The sequence below is a fragment of the Schistocerca gregaria genome, chromosome 9, assembly GCF_023897955.1.
Source record: "Schistocerca gregaria isolate iqSchGreg1 chromosome 9, iqSchGreg1.2, whole genome shotgun sequence".
NCBI classification, from domain to species: Eukaryota; Metazoa; Arthropoda; class Insecta; order Orthoptera; family Acrididae; genus Schistocerca; species Schistocerca gregaria.
In genome coordinates, this window is record NC_064928.1 from 10755011 (window position 1) to 10773481 (window position 18471).

The window sequence follows — 18471 nt, forward strand, 5'->3', positions numbered from 1 at the left end:
AATGCCTCCAGATGTGCTTCGGAAACTACTACTAGTCTTCCATCGAACGATCAAAGCGTAGACAGTTTAAGACATTACTCCCATGGAGAAAAGTCCGCATGGTGCTTTTTGTATTCAATGCCGATGCAATGTTTGTGTTTCATCAACATTCTGAAGGTCCACAGATTACAGAATGCCTCCAGATGTGATTCGGAAAATACTACTAGTCTTCCAGTGTACGATCATAGCGTGGACAGTTTAAGACATTACTCCCATGGAGAAAAGTCCGCGTGGTGCTTATTGTTTTCAATGCCTATGGAATTTTTGTGCTTAATCAAAACTCTGAATGTCCACAGATTACAGAATGCCTCCAGATGTGCATTGGAAACTACTACTAGTCTTCCAGGGAACGATCAAAGCGTTGATAGTTTGAGACATTACTCCCATGGTGAAAAGTCCACATGTTGTTTACTGTGTTCAAAGTCGATGCAATTTTTGTGTTTCATCAACACTCTAAAGGTCCACAGATTACAGAATGCATCCAGATGTGCTTCGGTAACTACTACTATTCTTCCAGTGTACGATCAAAGCGTAGACAGTTTAAGACATTACTCCCATGGAGAAAAGTTTGCATGGTGATTATTGTGTTCAATGCCGATGCAAATTTTTTGTTTCATCAACACTCTGAAGGTCCACAGATTGCAGATTGCCTCCAGATGTGCTTCGGAAACTACTACTAGTCTTCCAGTGTACGATCAAAGCGTAGACAGTTTAAGACATTACTCCCATGGCGAAAAGTCCGCATGGTGCTTATTGTGTCCAATGCCGATGCAATTTCTGTATTCATCAACATTCTGAATGTCCACAGATTACAGAATGCCTCCAGATGTGCTTCAGAAACTACTACCAGTCTTCCATCGAACGATGAAGCGTAGACAGTTTAAGACATTACTCCCATGGAGAAAAGTCCTCGTGGTGCTTATTGTGTTCAATGCCGATGCAATTTTTGTGTTTCATCAACACTCTGAAGGGCCACAGATTACAGAATGCCTCCAGATTTGCTTCGGAAACTACTACTAGTCTTCCAGTGTACGATCAAAGCGTAGACAGTTTAAGACATTACTCCCATGGAGAAAAGTCCGCATGGTGCTTATTGTGTTCAATGCCGATGCAATTTTTGTGTTTCATCAACACTCTGAAGGTCCACAGATTACAGAATGCCTCCAGATGTGCTTTGGAAACTACTACTAGTCTTCCAGTGTACGATCAAAGCGTAGACAGTTTAAGACATTACTCCCATCTAGAAAAGTTCGCATGGTGCTTATTGTCTTCAATGCCGATGCAATTTTTGTGCTTAATCAAAACTCTGAAGGTCCACAGATTACAGAATGCCTCCAGATGTGCATTGGGAACTACTACTAGTCTTCCAGGGAACGATCAAAGCGTAGACAGTTTGAGACATTACTCCCATGGAGAAAAGTCCACATGTTGCTTATTGTGTTCAAAGTCGATGCAATGTTTGTGTTTCATCAACACTCTGAAGGTCCACAGATTACAGAATGCATCCAGATGTGCTTCGGAAACTACTACTATTCTTCCAGTGTACGATCAAAGCGTAGACAGTTCAAGACATTACTCCCATGGCGAAAAATCCGCATGGTGCTTATTGTGTTCAATGCCGATGCAATTTTTGTGTTTCATCAACACACTGAAGGTCCACAGATTACAGAATGCATCCAGATGTGCTTCTGAAACTACTACTAGTCTTCCAGTGTACGATCAAAGCGTAGACAGTTTAAGACATTACTCCCATGGAGAAAAGTTCGCATGGTGCTTATTGTGTTCAATGCCGATGCAAATTTTGTGTTTCATCAACACTCTGCAGGTCCACAGATTACAGAATGCCTCCAGATGTGCTTCGGAAACTACTACTAGTCTTCCAGTGTACGATCAAAGCGTAGACAGTTTAAGACATTACTCCTTTGGAGAAAAGTCCGCATGGTGCTTATTGTATTCAATGCCGATGCAATTTTTGTGTTTCATCAACATTCTGAATGTCCACAGATTACAGAATGCCTCCAGATGTGCTTCGGAAACTACTACCAGACTTCCATCGAACGATCAAGCGTAGACAGTTTAAGACATTACTCCCATGGGGAAAAGTCCGCATGGTGCTTATTGTGTTCAATGCCGATGCAATTTTTATGCTTCATCAACACTCTGAAGGTCCACAGATTACAGAATGCATCCAGATGTGCTTTGGAAACTACTACTGGTCTTCCAGTGTACGATCAAATCGTAGACAGTTTGAGACATTACTCCCATGGACAAAAGTCCGCATGGTGCTTATTGCTTCAATGCCGATGCAATTTTTATGTTTCATCAACACTCTGAAGGTCCACAGATTACAGAATGCCTCCAGATGTTTTTCGGAATCTACTACTAGTCTTCCAGTGTACGATCAAAGCGTAGACAGTTTAAGACATTACTCGCATGGAGAAAAGTCCGCATGGTGCTTATTGTGTTCAAAGTCGATGCAATGTTTGTGTTTCATCAACACTCTGAAGGTCCACAGATTACAGAATGCATCCACATGTGCTTCGGAAACTACTACTATTCTTCCAGTGTACGATCAAAGCGTAGACAGTTCAAGACATTACTCCCATGGCGAAATATCCGCATGGTGCTTATTGTGTTCAATGCCGATGCAATTTTTGTGTTTCATCAACACACTGAAGGTCCACAGATTACAGAATGCATCCAGATGTGCTTCCGAAACTACAACTAGTCTTCCATCGAACGATCAAAGCGTAGACAGTTTAAGACATTACTCCCATGGAGAAAAGTCCGCATGGTGCCTATTGTGTATAATGCCGATACAATTTTTCTGCTTAATCAAAACTCTGAAGGTCCACAGATTACAGAATGCCTCCAGATGTGCATTGGAAACTACTACTAGTCTTCCAGGGAACGATCAAATTGTAGACAGTTTAAGACAATACTCCCATGGAGAAAAGTCCACATGTTGCTCATTGTGTTCAAAGTCGATGCAATTTTTGTGTTTCATCAACACTCTGAAGGTCCACAGATTACAGAATGCATCCAGGTGTGCTTCGGAAACTACTACTATTCTTCCAGTGTACGATCAAAGCGTAGACAATTTAAGACTTTACTCCCAATGAGGAAAATCCACATGGTGCTTATTGTGTTCAATGCCAATGCAATTTTTGTGTTTCATCAACACTCTGTAGGTACACACATTACAGAATGCATCCAGATGTGCTTCGGAAACTACTACTAGTCTTCCAGTGTACGATCAAAGCGTAGACAGTTTACGACATTACACCCATGGAGAAAAATCCCCATGTTGCTTATTGTGTTCAATGCCGATGCAATTTTTGTGTTTCATCAACACTCTGAAGGTCCACAGATTACAGAATGCCTAAAGATGTGCTTCGGAAACTACTACTAGTCTTCCAGTGTACGATCAAAGCGTAGACAGTTTAAGACATTACTCCCGTGGAGAAAAGTCCGCATGGTGCTTATTGTATTCAATGCCGATGCAATTTTTGTGTTTCATCAACATTCTGAATGTCCACAGATTACAGAATGCCTCCAGATGTGCTTCGGAAACTACTACCAGTCTTCCATCGAACGATCAAGCGTAGACAGTTTAAGACATTACTCCCATGGGGAAAAGTCCGCATGGTGCTTATTGTGTTCAATGCCGATGCAATTTTTATGCTTCATCAACACTCTGAAGGTCCACAGATTACAGAATGCATCCAGATGTGCTTTGGAAACTACTACTGGTCTTCCAGTGTACGATCAAATCGTAGACAGTTTGAGACATTACTCCCATGGACAAAAGTCCGCATGGTGCTTATTGCTTCAATGCCGATGCAATTTTTATGTTTCATCAACACTCTGAAGGTCCACAGATTACAGAATGCCTCCAGATGTGCTTCGGAATCTACTACTAGTCTTCCAGTGTACGATCAAAGCGTAGACAGTTTAAGACATTACTCCCATGGAGAAAAGTCCGCATGGTGCTTATTGTGTTCAATGCCGAAGCAATGTATGTGTTTCATCAACATTCTGAAGGTCCAGAGATTACAGAATGCCTCCAGATGTGTTTCGGAAATTACTACTAGTCTCCCAGTGTACGATCAAAGCGTAGACAGTTTAAGACATTACTCCCATGGAGAAATGTCCGCGTGGTGCTTATTGTGTTCAATGCCGATGCAATTTTTTTGTTTCATCAACATTCTGAATGTCCACAAATTACAGAATGCCTCCAGATGTGCTTCCGAAACTACAACTAGTCTTCCATCGAACGATCAAAGCGTAGACAGTTTAAGACATTACTCCCATGGAGAAAAGTCCGCATGGTGCCTATTGTGTATAATGCCGATACAATTTTTCTGCTTAATCAAAACTCTGAAGGTCCACAGATTACAGAATGCCTCCAGATGTGCATTGGAAACTACTACTAGTCTTCCAGGGAACGATCAAATTGTAGACAGTTTGAGACAATACTCCCATGGAGAAAAGTCCACATGTTGCTCATTGTGTTCAAAGTCGATGCAATTTTTGTGTTTCATCAACACTCTGAAGGTCCACAGATTACAGAATGCATCCAGGTGTGCTTCGGAAACTACTACTATTCTTCCAGTGTACGATCAAAGCGTAGACAATTTAAGACTTTACTCCCAATGACAAAAATCCACATGGTGCTTATTGTGTTCAATGCCAATGCAATTTTTGTGTTTCATCAACACTCTGTAGGTACACACATTACAGAATGCATCCCGATGTGCTTCGGAAACTACTACTAGTCTTCCAGTGTACGATCAAAGCGTAGACAGTTTAAGACATTACACCCATGGAGAAAAATCCCCATGTTGCTTATTGTGTTCAATGCCGATGCAATTTTTGTGTTTCATCAACACTCTGAAGGTCCACAGATTACAGAATGCATCCAGATGTGCTTCGGAAACTACTACTAGTCTTCCAGTGTACGATCAAAGCGTAGTCAGTTGAAGACATTACTCCCATGGAGAAAAGTTTGCATGGTGATTATTGTGTTCAATGCAGATGCAAATTTTGTGTTTCATCAACACTCTGAAGGTCCACAGATTACAGATTGCCTCCAGATGTGCTTCGGAAACTACTACTAGTCTTCCAGTGTACGATCATAGCGTAGACAGTTTAAGACATAACTCCCATGGCGGAAAGTTCGCATGGTGCTTATTGTGTTCAATGCCGATGCAATTTTTGTGCTTAATCAAAACTCTGAAGGTCCACAGATTACAGAATGCCTCCAGATGTGCATTGGAAACTACTACTAGTCTTCCAGGGAACGATCAAAGCGTAGACAGTTTGAGACATTACTACCATGGAGAAAAGTCCACATGTTGCTTATTGTGTTCAAAGTCGATGCAATTTTTGTGTTTCATCAACACTCTGAAGGTCCACAGATTACAGAATGCATCCAGATGTGCTTCGGAAACTACTACTATTCTTCCAGTGTACGATCAAAGCGTAGACAGTTCAAGACATTACTCCCATGGCGAAAAATCCGCATGGTGCTTATTGTGTTTAATGCCGATGCAATTTTTGTGTTTCATCAACACTCTGAAGGTCCACAGATTACAGAATGCATCCAGATGTGCTTCGGAAACTACTACTAGTCTTCCAGTGTACGATCAAAGCGTAGACAGTTTAAGACATTACTCCCATGGAGAAAAGTTTGCATGGTGCTTATTGTGTTCAATGCCGATGCAAATTTTGTGTTTCATCAACACTCTGAAGGTCCACAGATTACAGAATGCCTCCAGATGTGCTTCAGAAACTACTACTAGTCTTCCAGTGTACGATCAAAGCGTAGACAGTTTAAGACATTACTCCCATGGAGAAAAGTCCGCACGGTGCCTATTGTGTTCAATGCCGATGCAATTTTTGTGTTTCATCAACATTCTGAATGTCCACAGATTACAGAATGCCTCCAGATGTGCTTCGGAAACTACTACCAGTCTTCCATCGAACGATCAAGCGTAGACAGTTTAAGACATTACTCCCATGGGGAAAAGTCCGCATGGTGCTTATTGTGTTCAATGTCGATGCAATTTTTATGTTTCATCAACACTCTGCAGGTCCACAGATTACAGAATGGATCCAGATGTGCTTCGGAAACTACTACTAGTCTTCCAGTGTACGATCAAAGCGTAGACAGTTTGAGACATTACTCCCATGGACAAAAGTCCGCATGGTGCTTATTGCTTCAATGCCGATGCAATTTTTATGTTTCATCAACACTCTGAAGGTCCACAGATTACAGAATGCCTCCAGATGTGCTTCGGAATCTACTACTAGTCTTCTAGTGTACGATCAAAGCGTAGACAATTTAAGACATTACTCCCATGGAGAAAACACCACGTGGTGCTTCAATGCCGATGCAATTTTTGTGCTTCATCAACATTCTGAATATCCACAAATTACAGAATGCCTCCAGATGTGCTTCGGAAACTACTACTAGTCTTCCATCGAACGATCAAAGCGTAGACAGTTTAAGACATTACTCCCATGGAGAAAAGTCCGCATGGTGCTTTTTGTATTCAATGCCGATGCAATGTTTGTGTTTCATCAACATTCTGAAGGTCCACAGATTACAGAATGCCTCCAGATGTGATTCGAAAAATACTACTAGTCTTCCAGTGTACGATCATAGCGTGGACAGTTTAAGACATTACTCCCATATAGAAAAGTCCGCATGGTGCTTATTGTTTTCAATGCCTATGGAATTTTTGTGCTTAATCAAAACTCTGAATGTCCACAGATTACAGAATGCCTCCAGATGTGCATTGGAAACTACTACTAGTCTTCCAGGGAACGATCAAAGCGTTGATAGTTTGAGACATTACTCCCATGGTGAAAAGTCCACATGTTGTTTACTGTGTTCAAAGTCGATGCAATTTTTGTGTTTCATCAACACTCTAAAGGTCCACAGATTACAGAATGCATCCAGATGTGCTTCGGTAACTACTACTATTCTTCCAGTGTACGATCAAAGCGTAGACAGTTTAAGACATTACTCCCATGGAGAAAAGTCTGCATGGTGATTATTGTGTTCAATGCCGATGCAAATTTTGTGTTTCATCAACACTCTGAAGGTCCACAGATTGCAGATTGCCTCCAGATGTGCTTCGGAAACTACTACTAGTCTTCCAGTGTACGATCAAAGCGTAGACAGTTTAAGACATTACTCCCATGGAGAAAAGTCCGCATGGTGCTTATTGTGTCCAATGCCGATGCAATTTCTGTGTTTCATCAACATTCTGAATGTCCACAGATTACAGAATGCCTCCAGATGTGCTTCAGAAACTACTACCAGTCTTCCATCGAACGATGAAGCGTAGACAGTTTAAGACATTACTCCCATGGAGAAAAGCCCGCGTGGTGCTTATTGTGTTCAATGCCGATGCAATTTTTGTGTTTCATCAACACTCTGAAGGGCCACAGATTACAGAATGCCTCCAGATTTGCTTCGGAAACTACTACTAGTCTTCCAGTGTACGATCAAAGCGTAGACAGTTTAAGACATTACTCCCATGGAGAAAAGTCCGCATGGTGCTTATTGTGTTCAATGCCGATGCAATTTTTGTGTTTCATCAACACTCTGAAACTCCACAGATTACAGAATGCCTCCAGATGTGCTTTGGAAACTACTACTAGTCTTCCAGTGTACGATCAAAGCGTAGACAGTTTAAGACATTACTCCCATCTAGAAAAGTTCGCATGGTGCTTATTGTGTTCAATGCCGATGCAATTTTTGTGCTTAATCAAAACTCTGAAGGTCCACAGATTACAGAATGCCTCCAGATGTGCATTGGAAACTACTACTAGTCTTCCAGGGAACGATCAAAGCGTAGACAGTTTGAGACATTACTCCCATGGAGAAAAGTCCACATGTTGCTTATTGTGTTCATAGTCGATGCAATGTTTGTGTTTCATCAACACACTGAAGGTCCACAGATTACAGAATGCATCCAGATGTGCTTCGGAAACTACTACTATTCTTCCAGTGTACGATCAAAGCGTAGACAGTTCAAGACATTACTCCCATGGCGAAAAATCCGCATGGTGCTTATTGTGTTCAATGCCGATGCAATTTTTGTGTTTCATCAACACTCTGATGGTCCACAGATTACAGAATGCATCCAGATGTGCTTCGGAAACTACTACTAGTCTTCCAGTGTACGATCAAAGCGTAGACAGTTTAAGACATTACTCCCATGGAGAAAAGTTCGCATGGTGCTTATTGTGTTCAATGCCGATGCAAATTTTGTGTTTCATCAACACTCTGAAGGTCCACAGATTACAGAATGCCTCCAGATGTGCTTCGGAAACTACTACTAGTCTTCCAGTGTACGATCAAAGCGTAGACAGTTTAAGACATTACTCCCGTGGAGAAAAGTCCGCATGGTGCTTATTGTATTCAATGCCGATGCAATTTTTGTGTTTCATCAACATTCTGAATGTCCACAGATTACAGAATGCCTCCAGATGTGCTTCGGAAACTACTACCAGTCTTCCATCGAACGATCAAGCGTAGACAGTTTAAGACATTACTCCCATGGGGAAAAGTCCGCATGGTGCTTATTGTGTTCAATGCCGATGCAATTTTTATGTTTCATCAACACTCTGAAGGTCCACAGATTACAGAATGCATCCAGATGTGCTTTGGAAACTACTACTGGTCTTCCAGTGTACGATCAAATCGTAGACAGTTTGAGACATTACTCCCATGGACAAAAGTCCGCATGGTGCTTATTGCTTCAATGCCGATGCAATTTTTATGTTTCATCAACACTCTGAAGGTCCACAGATTACAGAATGCCTCCAGATGTGCTTCGGAATCTACTACTAGTCTTCCAGTGTACGATCAAAGCGTAGACAGTTTAAGACATTACTCCCATGGAGAAAAGTCCGCATGGTGCTTATTGTGTTCAATGCCGAAGCAATTTATGTGTTTCATCAACATTCTGAAGGTCCAGAGATTACAGAATGCCTCCAGATGTGCTTCCGAAACTACAACTAGTCTTCCATCGAACGATCAAAGCGTAGACAGTTTAAGACATTACTCCCATGGAGAAAAGTCCGCATGGTGCCTATTGTGTATAATGCCGATACAATTTTTCTGCTTAATCAAAACTCTGAAGGTCCACAGATTACAGAATGCCTCCAGATGTGCATTGGAAACTACTACTAGTCTTCCAGGGAACGATCAAATTGTAGACAGTTTGAGACAATACTCCCATGGAGAAAAGTCCACATGTTGCTCATTGTGTTCAAAGTCGATGCAATTTTTGTGTTTCATCAACACTCTGAAGGTCCACAGATTACAGAATGCATCCAGGTGTGCTTCGGAAACTACTACTATTCTTCCAGTGTACGATCAAAGCGTAGACAATTTAAGACTTTACTCCCAATGAGAAAAATCCACATGGTGCTTATTGTGTTCAATGCCAATGCAATTTTTGTGTTTCATCAACACTCTGTAGGTACACACATTACAGAATGCGTCCAGATGTGCTTCGGAAACTACTACTAGTCTTCCAGTGTACGATCAAAGCGTAGACAGTTTAAGACATTACACCCATGGAGAAAAATCCCCATGTTGCTTATTGTGTTCAATGCCGATGCAATTTTTGTGTTTCATCAACACTCTGAAGGTCCACAGATTACAGAATGCATCCTGATGTGCTTCGGAAACTACTACTAGTCTTCCAGTGTACGATCAAAGCGTAGTCAGTTGAAGACATTACTCCCATAGAGAAAAGTTTGCATGGTGATTATTGTGTTCAATGCTGATGCAAATTTTGTGTTTCATCAACACTCTGAAGGTCCACAGATTACAGATTGCCTCCAGATGTGCTTCGGAAACTACTACTAGTCTTCCAGTGTACGATCAAAGCGTAGATAGTTTAAGACATTACTCCCATGGAGAAAAGTTCGCATGGTGCTTATTGTGTTCAATGCCGATGCAATTTTTGTGCTTAATCAAAACTCTGGATGTCCACAGATTACAGAATGCCTCCAGATGTGCATTGGAAACTACTACTAGTTTTCCAGGGAACGATCAAAGCGTAGACAGTTTGAGACATTACTCCCATGGAGAAAAGTCCACATGTTGCTTATTATGTTCAAAGTCGATGCAATTTTTGTGTTTCATCAACACTCTGAAGGTCCACAGATTACAGAATGCATCCAGATGTGCTTCGGAAACTACTACTAGTCTTCCAGTGTACGATCAAAGCGTAGACAGTTTAAGACATTACTCCCATGGAGAAAAGTTTGAATGGTGCTTATTGTGTTCAATGCCGATGCAAATTTTGTGTTTCATCAACACTCCGAAGGTCCACAGATTACAGAATGCCTCCAGATGTGCTTCGGAAACTACTACCAGTCTTCCATAGAATGATCAAGCGTAGACAGTTTAAGACATTACTCCTATGGGGAAAAGTCCGCATGGTGCTTATTGTGTTCAATGCCGATGCAATTTTTATGTTTCATCAACACTCTGAAGGTCCACAGATTACAGAATACATCCAGATGTGCTTCGGAAACTACTACTAGTCTTCCAGTGTACGATCAAAGCGTAGACAGTTTAAGACATTACTCCCATGGAGAAAAGTTTGAATGGTGCTTATTGTGTTCAATGCCGATGCAAATTTTGTGTTTCATCAACACTCCGAAGGTCCACAGATTACAGAATGCCTCCAGATGTGCTTCGGAAACTACTACCAGTCTTCCATCGAACGATCAAGCGTAGACAGTTTAAGACACAACTCCCAAATGGAAAAGTCCGCATGGTGCTTATTGTGTTCAATGCCGATGCAATTTTTATGTTTCATCAACACTCTGAAGGTCCACAGATTACAGAATAAATCCAGATGTGCTTCGGAAACTACTACTGGTCTTCCAGTGTACGATCAAAGCGTAGACAGTTTGAGACATTACTCCCATGGACAAAAGTCCGCATGGTGCTTATTGCTTCAATGCCGATGCAATTTTTATGTTTCATCAACACTCTGAAGGTCCACAGATTACAGAATACATCCAGATGTGCTTCGGAAACTACTACTAGTCTTCCAGTGTACGATCAAAGCGTAGACAGTTTAAGACATTACTCCCATGGAGAAAAGTTTGAATGGTGCTTATTGTGTTCAATGCCGATGCAAATTTTGTGTTTCATCAACACTCCGAAGGTCCACAGATTACAGAATGCCTCCAGATGTGCTTCGGAAACTACTACCAGTCCTTCATCGAACGATCAAGCGTAGACAGTTTAAGACACAACTCCCATGGGGAAAAGTCCGCATGGTGCTTATTGTTTTCAATGCCTATGGAATTTTTGTGCTTAATCAAAACTCTGAAGGTCCACAGATTACAGAATGCCTCCAGATGTGCATTGGAAACTACTACTAGTCTTCCAGGGAACGATCAAAGCGTTGATAGTTTGAGACATTACTCCCATGGTGAAAAGTCCACATGTTGTTTACTGTGTTCAAAGTCGATGCAATTTTTGTGTTTCATCAACACTCTAAAGGTCCACAGATTACAGAATGCATCCAGATGTGCTTCGGTAACTACTACTATTCTTCCAGTGTACGATCAAAGCGTAGACAGTTTAAGACATTACTCCCATGGAGAAAAGTCTGCATGGTGATTATTGTGTTCAATGCCGATGCAAATTTTGTGTTTCATCAACACTCTGAAGGTCCACAGATTGCAGATTGCCTCCAGATGTGCTTCGGAAACTACTACTAGTCTTCCAGTGTACGATCAAAGCGTAGACAGTTTAAGACATTACTCCCATGGAGAAAAGTCCGCATGGTGCTTATTGTGTCCAATGCCGATGCAATTTCTGTGTTTCATCAACATTCTGAATGTCCACAGATTACAGAATGCCTCCAGATGTGCTTCAGAAACTACTACCAGTCTTCCATCGAACGATGAAGCGTAGACAGTTTAAGACATTACTCCCATGGAGAAAAGTCCGCGTGGTGCTTATTGTGTTCAATGCCGATGCAATTTTTGTGTTTCATCAACACTCTGAAGGGCCACAGATTACAGAATGCCTCCAGATTTGCTTCGGAAACTACTACTAGTCTTCCAGTGTACGATCAAAGCGTAGACAGTTTAAGACATTACTCCCATGGAGAAAAGTCCGCATGGTGCTTATTGTGTTCAATGCCGATGCAATTTTTGTGTTTCATCAACACTCTGAAGCTCCACAGAATACAGAATGCCTCCAGATGTGCTTTGGAAACTACTACTAGTCTTCCAGTGTACGATCAAAGCGTAGACAGTTTAAGACATTACTCCCATCTAGAAAAGTTCGCATGGTGCTTATTGTGTTCAATGCCGATGCAATTTTTGTGCTTAATCAAAACTCTGAAGGTCCACAGATTACAGAATGCCTCCAGATGTGCATTGGAAACTACTACTAGTCTTCCAGGGAACGATCAAAGCGTAGACAGTTTGAGACATTACTCCCATGGAGAAAAGTCCATATGTTGCTTATTGTGTTCAAAGTCGATGGAATGTTTGTGTTTCATCAACACACTGAAGGTCCACAGATTACAAAATGCATCCAGATGTGCTTCGGAAACTACTACTATTCTTCCAGTGTACGATCAAAGCGTAGACAGTTCAAGACATTACTCCCATGGCGAAAAATCCGCATGGTGCTTATTGTGTTCAATGACGATGCAATTTTTGTGTTTCATCAACACTCTGAAGGTCCACAGATTACAGAATGCATCCAGATGTGCTTCGGAAACTACTACTAGTCTTCCAGTGTACGATCAAAGCGTAGACAGTTTAAGACATTACTCCCATGGAGTAAAGTTCGCATGGTGCTTATTGTGTTCAATGCCGATGCAAATTTTGTGTTTCATCAACACTCTGAAGGTCCACAGATTACAGAATGCCTCCAGATGTGCTTCGGAAACTACTACTAGTCTTCCAGTGTACGATCAAAGCGTAGACAGTTTAAGACATTACTCCCGTGGAGAAAAGTCCGCATGGTGCTTATTGTATTCAATGCCGATGCAATTTTTGTGTTTCATCAATATTCTGAATGTCCACAGATTACAGAATGCCTCCAGATGTGCTTCGGAAACTACTACCAGTCTTCCATCGAACGATCAAGCGTAGACAGTTTAAGACATTACTCCCATGGGGAAAAGTCCGCATGGTGCTTATTGTGTTCAATGCCGATGCAATTTTTATGTTTCATCAACACTCTGAAGGTCCACAGATTACAGAATGCATCCAGATGTGCTTTGGAAACTACTACTGGTCTTCCAGTGTACGATCAAATCGTAGACAGTTTGAGACATTACTCCCATGGACAAAAGTCCGCATGGTGCTTATTGCTTCAATGCCGATGCAATTTTTATGTTTCATCAACACTCTGAAGGTCCACAGATTACAGAATGCCTCCAGATGTGCTTCGGAATCTACTACTAGTCTTCCAGTGTACGATCAAAGCGTAGACAGTTTAAGACATTACTCCCATGGAGAAAAGTCCGCATGGTGCTTATTGTGTTCAATGCCGAAGCAATTTATGTGTTTCATCAACATTCTGAAGGTCCAGAGATTACAGAATGCCTCCAGATGTGTTTCGGAAACTACTACTAGTCTCCCAGTGTACGATCAAAGCGTAGACAGTTTAAGACATTACTCCCATGGAGAAATGTCCGCGTGGTGCTTATTGTGTTCAATGCCGATGCAATTTTTTTGTTTCATCAACATTCTGAATGTCCACAAATTACAGAATGCCTCCAGATGTGCTTCCGAAACTACAACTAGTCTTCCATCGAACGATCAAAGCGTAGACAGTTTAAGACATTACTCCCATGGAGAAAAGTCCGCATGGTGCCTATTGTGTATAATGCCGATACAATTTTTCTGCTTAATCAAAACTCTGAAGGTCCACAGATTACAGAATGCCTCCAGATGTGCATTGGAAACTACTACTAGTCTTCCAGGGAACGATCAAATTGTAGACAGTTTGAGACAATACTCCCATGGAGAAAAGTCTACATGTTGCTCATTGTGTTCAAAGTCGATGCAATTTTTGTGTTTCATCAACACTCTGAAGGTCCACAGATTACAGAATGCATCCAGATGTGCTTCGGAAACTACTACTAGTCTTCCAGTGTACGATCAAAGCGTAGACAGTTTAAGACATTACTCCCATGGAGAAAAGGTTGAATGGTGCTTATTGTGTTCAATGCCGATGCAAATTTTGTGTTTCATCAACACTCCGAAGGTCCACAGATTACAGAATGCCTCCAGATGTGCTTCGGAAACTACTACCAGTCTTCCATAGAATGATCAAGCGTAGACAGTTTAAGACATTACTCCTATGGGGAAAAGTCCGCATGGTGCTTATTGTGTTCAATGCCGATGCAATTTTTATGTTTCATCAACACTCTGAAGGTCCACAGATTACAGAATGCATCCAGATGTGCTTCGGAAACTACTACTAGTCTTCCAGTGTACGATCAAAGCGTAGACAGTTTAAGACATTACACCCATGGAGAAATATCCCCATGTTGCTTATTGTGTTCAATGCCGATGCAATTTTTGTGTTTCATCAACACTCTGAAGGTCCACAGATTACAGAATGCATCCAGATGTGCATAGGAAACTACTACTAGTCTTCCAGGGAGCGATCAAATTGTAGACAGTATGAGACAATACTCCCATGGAGAAAAGTCCACATGTTGCTCATTGTGTTCAAAGTCGATGCAATTTTTGTGTTTCATCAACACTCTGAAGGTCCACAGATTACAGAATGCATCCACGTGTGCTTCGGAAACTACTACTATTCTTCCAGTGTACGATCAAAGCGTAGATAGTTTAAGACATTACTCCCATGGAGAAAAGTTCGCATGGTGCTTATTGTGTTCAATGCCGATGCAATTTTTGTGCTTAATCAAAACTCTGGATGTCCACAGATTACAGAATGCCTCCAGATGTGCATTGGAAACTACTACTAGTTTTCCAGGGAACGATCAAAGCGTAGACAGTTTGAGACATTACTCCCATGGAGAAAAGTCCACATGTTCCTTATTATGTTCAAAGTCGACGCAATTTTTGTGTTTCATCAACACTCTGAAGGTCCACAGATTACAGAATGCATCCAGATGTGCTTCGGAAACTACTACTAGTCTTCCAGTGTACGATCAAAGCGTAGACAGTTTAAGACATTACTCCCATGGAGAAAAGTTTGAATGGTGCTTATTGTGTTCAATGCCGATGCAAATTTTGTGTTTCATCAACACTCCGAAGGTCCACAGATTACAGAATGCCTCCAGATGTGCTTCGGAAACTACTACCAGTCTTCCATAGAATGATCAAGCGTAGACAGTTTAAGACACAACTCCCATGGGGAAAAGTCCGCATGGTGCTTATTGTGTTCAATGCCGATGCAATTTTTATGTTTCATCAACACTCTGAAGGTCCACAGATTACAGAATAAATCCAGATGTGATCGGAAACTACTACTGGTCTTCCAGTGTACGATCAAAGCGTAGACAGTTTGAGACATTACTCCCATGGACAAAAGTCCGCATGGTGCTTATTGCTTCAATGCCGATGCAATTTTTATGTTTCATCAACACTCTGAAGGTCCACAGATTACAGAATGCCTCCAGATGTGCTTCGGAATCTACTTCTAGTCTTCCAGTGTACGATCAAAGCTTGGACAGTTTAGGACATTACTCCCATGGAGAAAAGTCCGCGTGGTGCTTATTGTGTTCAATGACGATGCAATTTTTGTGCTTCATCAACATTCTGAATGTCCACAAATTACAGAATGCCTCCAGATGTGCTTCGGAAACTACTACTAGTCTTCCATCGAACGATCAAAGCGTAGACAGTTTAAGACATTACTCCCATGGAGAAAAGTCCGCATGGTGCTTTTTGTATTCAATGCCGATGCAATGTTTGTGTTTCATCAACTTTCTGAAGGTCCACAGATTACAGAATGTCTCCAGATGTGATTCGGAAAATACTACTAGTCTTCCAGAGTACGATCATAGCGTGGACAGTTTAAGACTTTACTCCCATATAGAAAAGTCCGCATGGTGCTTATTGTTTTCAATGCCTATGGAATTTTTGTGCTTAATCAAAACTCTGAAGGTCCACAGATTACAGAATGCCTCCAGATGTGCATTGGAAACAACTACTAGTCTTCCAGGGAACGATCAAAGCGTTGACAGTTTGAGACATTACTCCCATGGAGAAAAGTCCACATGTTGCTTACTGTGTTCAAAGTCGATGCAATTTTTGTGTTTCATCAACACTCTAAAGGTCCACAGATTACAGAATGCATCCAGATGTGCTTCGGAAACTACTACTAGTCTTCCAGTGTACGATCATAGCGTAGACAGTTTAAGACATTACTCCCATGGAGAAAATTCCGCATGGTGCTTATTGTGTCCAATGCCGATGCAATTTCTGTGATTCATCAACATTCTGAATGTCCACAGACTACAGAATGCCTCCAGATGTGCTTCAGAAACTACTACCATTCTTCCATCGAACGATGAAGCGTAGACAGTTTAAGACATTACTCCCATGGAGAAAAGTCCGCATGGTGCTTATTGTATTCAATGCCGATGCAATGTTTGTGTTTCATCAACACTCTGAAGGTCCACAGATTACAGAATGCCTCCAGATGTGATTCGGAAAATACTACTAGTCTTCCAGTGTACGATCAAATGGTGGACAGTTTAAGACCTTACTCCCATGGCGAAAAGTCCGCATGGTGCTTATTGTGTTCAATGCCGATACAATTTTTGTGCTTAATCAAAACTCTGAAGGTCCACAGATTACAGAATGCCTCCAGATGTGCATAGGAAACTACTACTATTCTTCCAGTGTACGATCAAAGCGTAGACAATTTAAGACATTACTCCCAATGAGAAAAATCCGAATGGTGCTTATTGTGTTCAATGACAATGCAATTTTTGTGTTTCATCAACACTCTGTAGGTACACACATTACAGAATGCATCCAGATGTGCTTCGGAAACTACTACTAGTCTTCCAGTGTACGATCAAAGCGTAGACAGTTTAAGACATTACTCCCGTGGAGAGAAGTCCGCATGGTGCTTATTGTATTCAATGCCGATGCAATTTTTGTGTTTCATCAACATTCTGAATGTCCACAGATTACAGAATGCCTCCAGATGTGCTTCGGAAACTACTACCAGTCTTCCATCGAACGATCAAGCGTAGACAGTTTAAGACATTACTCCCATGGGGAAAAGTCCGCATGGTGCTTATTGTGTTCAATGCCGATGCAATTTTTATGTTTCATCAACACTCTGAAGGTCCACAGATTACAGAATGCATCCAGATGTGCTTTGGAAACTACTACTGGTCTTCCAGTGTACGATCAAATCGTAGACAGTTTGAGACATTACTCCCATGGACAAAAGTCCGCATGGTGCTTATTGCTTCAATGCCGATGCAATTTTTATGTTTCATCAACACTCTGAAGGTCCACAGATTACAGAATGCCTCCAGATGTGTTTCGGAAACTACTACTAGTCTCCCAGTGTACGATCAAAGCGTAGACAGTTTAAGACATTACTCCCATGGAGAAATGTCCGCGTGGTGCTTATTGTGTTCAATGCCGATGCAATTTTTTTGTTTCATCAACATTCTGAATGTCCACAAATTACAGAATGCCTCCAGATGTGCTTCCGAAACTACAACTAGTCTTCCATCGAACGATCAAAGCGTAGACAGTTTAAGACATTACTCCCATGGAGAAAAGTCCGCATGGTGCCTATTGTGTATAATGCCGATACAATTTTTCTGCTTAATCAAAACTCTGAAGGTCCACAGATTACAGAATGCCTCCAGATGTGCATTGGAAACTACTACTAGTCTTCCAGGGAACGATCAAATTGTAGACAGTTTGAGACAATACTCCCATGGAGAAAAGTCCACATGTTGCTCATTGTGTTCAAAGTCGATGCAATTTTTGTGTTTCATCAACACTCTGAAGGTCCACGGATTACAGAATGCATCCAGGTGTGCTTCGGAAACTACTACTATTCTTCCAGTGTACGATCAAAGCGTAGACAATTTAAGACTTTACTCCCAATGAGAAAAATCCACATGGTGCTTATTGTGTTCAATGCCAATGCAATTTTTGTGTTTCATCAACACTCTGTAGGTACACACATTACAGAATGCATCCAGATGTGCTTCGGAAACTACTACTAGTCTTCCAGTGTACGATCAAAGCGTAGACAGTTTAAGACATTACACCCATGGAGAAAAATCCCCATGTTGCTTATTGTGTTCAATGCCGATGCAATTTTTGTGTTTCATCAACACTCTGAAGGTCCACAGATTACAGAATGCATCCAGATGTGCTTCGGAAACTACTACTAGT